The following is a 4,903-nucleotide window of genomic DNA, read 5'->3' as shown; positions in this document are numbered from 1 at the left end:
ACGGGGATGCCTACACGAGGAATTCTTCTTTTTTAAATATTTCCCTCCGGCTTTGCAAAGCCATGCACCACAGCAGACACAGAGGGGTGTGGTGTTAGCATGGAGAGTACGATATTCACCGAGTCTCTTTCCACGGCAGCGTGCGTGTCTGCACCTTCTCGTCGAACCGTGGAAGCACGCAAGCACACGTCGACGGTTCTGGATCACCTGGTGACTCACATTGTTGGCGTACCCTTTTTTCTTGCCAGCAGCACCGAAGAGCGCGCACACGGATGCGGTTTGTCCTTGGCCACTGCGGCGTGCCCAGGAAATAAGCTTGTGATGCATAAGCCAAGGAGGCGTCCGACCTCGCACAGCTCACAGACGCATGGAGCACCGGCATCGTCGCATTGGCTGGACGTATTATTGGTGTCCGACAGCTCAGGCCAGGAGCTCACCGCTCCACTGCAGCAGGCGACTGGGAGCCCACGCGCACGGGATCCACTGTCACTCGCAGGGAGGAGACTGCACCGGCCCGCTCCCGCACCGGTGTTTCTCACGAATACGGATGACTGCTGCGACCACTGCAACCCGCCATCCCACGCACATGCCGTTGGCGCGGCGCGGATGCCGCACAGCAGACACGCAAAGAACTTCGCACGGAAAAGCCATCTCCTCCTGCTGGACCCCACACCGCCACGATCCGATGCCCGACAGACTGCACGGTGTGCGGCAAGCGCTGCAGCTGTCGCACTAGTGTCGTGACGCACATGGTTAACGCCCATGGCACTACGCGCTCCCAGGCGCTGCAGGAATTTGGCTTTCGCGGTGAGTCGGAGCCGCCAGAAATCCCACCGGAACCACCGCCCAGCACTTGAGCGAGGACGAGAGCGAGAGACGGCACGCCGATCGCACCTCCGCCGCAGACTGCGTAGCCCATGCCGAAGCCACTCCCATGCAGTTTTTGCACGGTGTTGTAGGAAAGGCAAGCCGGAACCGTATCTCATCTTTGGCACTTCCACAAGCAAGAGTTCCCCCGACAAATAGGAGGCGTTGCCAGGAATATGACGGTCTGACGGCATCCACCGCGCTCGAATGCACGTACTGTGAATTCAGGGTTCAAGCGAAAGCGGGACCACTATCCCGCATACGGGCACACGAACACTCCAGCACAGAGCTACCGTCGGCACCGAAGAAAGTGGCACTTCATAGGTGCCCTTAATGCGGCAGGCAGGCGGGCAATGACGGGGGATTGACCACCCGCACCCGGCACAAACACCCGACAGAAAGAAAGTCGTGACACTAAAAATGGAGAATGAATAACCACGCGCTGCAAGGCTCGAACATTCGCATGAAGAGCATCAAACCAACGCAGAACCCCGCCTCCGCGCAGGAGGAGAATGCCACCGAGAAACAGTGCAGCGTGTGTGTCTAAAATGGCACGCACACATGCATTGATTAACGTCACGCTGTTGCCGATTTCCCGGCGGCAGAGGGCTCAGGCCGCCGAGAAGGCGCACGTCGCTCGGCGACGACATCCCGCTGCGACCACCACCAGTTTGGTTTTGCCGTTTAGCGTGCGGGTTTCCGTGCCACAGCAATGCCTGACTGACCCGCTACCGCACGGCACGCCACGGGCATCTGCCGGACATTGTGAATACCGGTCGACTGGAACTGTGCGGAGAGGCAGGTCTGCATTTACTCCGCTGTCCGGCTCCCACTTTGGGTGCCGGGGCTCTCTTTCACATCTTTAATCATTGGGCCGACGTGCTCTGCGATGGTGGCTGGCGTGTGGGTCTTTGTATTTACTTGAGAAGGCACGAGGAATAGTAACAATACATATAAACAGCGCTGAATAGATATTAGCATCGACAACTATATACCTATCTGTATATGCAAACACAGTTAATAGAATATCAATTCAATAAACCAAGAAACCAGGCAATCTGTCGAATTTTAGGGGAAGGAAGGGAGATATGCAAATCTATACACATCATCAGTAAATAAATTATCGCTTTTGTAGTCATACCCATATCGTTATGCCTATTCATTGATCGATGCTTATTTTCATATCTATATTGCTTCATACATTTTTTCCATCGTTTTTTTCTTAATTGTGGCATTTTGCCTCCGTTATGTTATGTATTCTTCTCCCGTGGGTTCATGCTTACGTTTTTAGAGCGCATAGGCATTCCGTCCCGCGGTCAAGGTTTCATATGCACTGAAGCACCCCATCGGACAAAAAGTAGCAAGGGGCTTGCGAAGCCCATCTCAGTTGAATGATGGTTGCTATCTTGTTTGATCTCCTGAGGAGCCGCGAGGTGTGATTGCGTTGCCCTGCCACCCAACACAATGACAACTTTCAGCGAGCACTTTGCAGGCCCATTGTGCAGTTATTATTGAGGTGCACTCCACACCCGCATTTTGGGAGTGAACGCACGGTGTACCCGCAGAGGATGCTGAGGGCGGCGTCAGCGAGGCATGGGATAACATGTGCTCCGGAACAAGTGTGTGGCGTTGGCCAGAGGAGGCATTGTGTCAGCGACATCATTGATTGATGGCCATTGATTTTGGGGCTTCGGTATTCGGAGCCTTAAGGACTGGAACGCTGCTGGCTGACCAGGTGCCACTCGCCATCCGATCCCTCCTGGATGTGGCTTAAGAGACGGTGCGGGCGCGTGCGGCGGGGGAAAAGGAAGTAGGACATTCTGTGGACACGCACGTGGACGCGTCAGAGCGTCACGATATCCCTCAACAAGTGTGGAGCCCCCGGCATGGTGCGTTGATCGTCCTGATTAAACTGCCTGGGGTGGAGGTGAGTGCGCTGACTTCCGTTTCACCGAATTTTCCTTCAGCTGACAGGCTGCGCAGCTGACGTGGAGGGACACCATGCGCACCTGTTTCCGGCGTGTGCGATGCCGTTTCCCACAAATGAGGGCGATTTCTCTGATGATGTGCTCCGTCGTCCTCACTTGATTCCTTGACGACACGACGCAACGCGGGGTTGGTGCTGAGCGACGAAAGCCTTCCGTCTCGGTTGGAACCAAAACGGAGAGCCCATGAAGAGACATGCTGCTCGCAACCGGTTGATGCTTGGCCTGTGAGGAGTCTGTTTGCCACCGTGTAGCATCTAATTTGCCTGATTGCAGCGCCCTCCACAAATTGCACAGTTCTTGTGCTCCTGAGTAGTGCCGATAAGGGCGGATCGCATGGTAGTGTTTCATTGCTGGAAGGCTCTGTAAGGAGGAAAATATTGTTCTTTCTTCTTCATGGAGGAGACGAATCCGTTCTTTGATTGAAGTACGAATGCCTTGTTGCAGTTCTTGTTGGCCGCTGGTGGCCTTGGTGTTTATTCCAATCAATGGCTCTCACTGGCGGCTCCACGGCCGAATATCGACGGGTGTCGTCATTTTTGGTCCACGTTGCTTGGCCCAACAATAAAATATTTGTGCAGCTGGACAAGGAATTTCCAGTGGGCGTGGACCATGTTTTGCAGAATATGCCCACAACGGCTGCTGACCGTGCTGGTGGTTGTTGCGTCCTGTATGACTCTGACAACGTTCTTGCGGATTTCACTATGTTGCGTGCAAATGATGTTACATCTGTGCCTCGTCGTGTGGCAGAGGCCTGAACCAACGGGGGGTAGAGTGTTGTGATGAATTCGAGCACCGACAACCCTCGTGTTGCTCATCGTTGTGCTCGTTTTCACTGCGGTCCTCGACGTGGGGAACATTTTATTATTGTGTGCGGTATGGGGATCACTTATCCGGTGGCATATTGCAGTGTGGCGGTATTTGGTCAAAGGACCCTGTGGAATAGTTTGTGAGGACGAGGGATGATGGCAGGACTGTCATGCCCGCACAGACGGAGACGAGAATGGGATTTTTGATGTGCCCTGCAACACTGCGCGCTCGATTGCGCCATTGGATGCGTGCAGAGCAGGTGGCTCTCCGGTGTCTGTTGGCTTCACGGCCAACCCGCTGGGCCCCTTCTGAAGGGCATTCAAGAGCATTCGTTCTCTGAGGGAGTTTCTGCTGTGTGGTCCGCACACTGCAGTGCCCGCTCCATTGGGCTTTTTCTTCGGTGAGAGGATGGTCTGTTGCACTTCTTGGACTTCTGTGGTGAGGGGAGGGTCGCGGGGCGACATGCCCACCGTTTCGGTGTTGGCGCACCGCGTACTTGTAGCCGCGTTACGCAGGAGGCACAATCATCTGTAGCAGGATGAAAGCGACGTGTTCTTGACCCTTGCCAGCAATGGACGGTCTTCCTGTTATGTTGTTCGGGTGTTTCTGGAGGACAACGAGCTTGCAAATGGTTACGAGGGATGTGTGGCAGCAGGGATTGAGTGCCGCTTTGGTTTTTTCTGACGGGCTGTGTCGAGGAATTACAGGCGCTTGCAGATGTTGTTGCCGGTGTGAGGGCAGGTGTTTCAGCCACCCGAAGCGTGGCTGTTGGGAAGACGAGTTTCACTCTTGCAGCTGAGGCAGGCATCGACGAGGCGAATGTGCGGGCCCACCACCCTACTTTCTGTACTGTTTTGCCGCGACGACTGGATCTGATTGCCAGCCACGTTGGGCCATCGCCATGTGGCCGCAAGGTTGCCTCGAAGGGGTCGAGAGGCCGCAGGGCACGGCGTTTGTATTCATCCGTGGAGGTGTCACGGAGGGGAAATGCGGGCCTTTCGGCATCTGACATCTCGCTGCCTTTTGACGCCACATTCGCTGAGTCTGTGGGTGCTGTATGACGCTACTGCCTTTTACTGGATGTTTGGAGCTGCTGAGATGCGGAGGGCATTTGCTGCACCTTCCTTTGGTATCTTTGTCGCACGCCGTGTTCGAGATGGTTTTCTATTGCTGTACTGCATGGGGTGCTGCAAGGCACTGCTTTATGCCATGCGGTGGAAATATTTAACGTCATTGAGGTG

At 54.8% G+C, this 4,903-nt stretch overlaps 1 pseudogene, besides 1 other annotated feature; it reads left to right on the top strand.

Moving 5' to 3' along the window:
• Positions 1-4,903: a sequence feature (areas not merged during assembly with more than two copies in the genome that could not be assigned to a particular haplotype).
• Tc00.1047053510389.10 lies at positions 2,120-4,903 on the top strand (annotated as a pseudogene; the record flags this gene model as incomplete).

This window comes from Trypanosoma cruzi, genomic scaffold, assembly GCF_000209065.1.
Source record: "Trypanosoma cruzi strain CL Brener 1047053516737 genomic scaffold, whole genome shotgun sequence".
Lineage (NCBI taxonomy): Eukaryota > Euglenozoa > Kinetoplastea > Trypanosomatida > Trypanosomatidae > Trypanosoma > Trypanosoma cruzi.
This window is presented reverse-complemented; position numbering and strand designations above follow the sequence as displayed.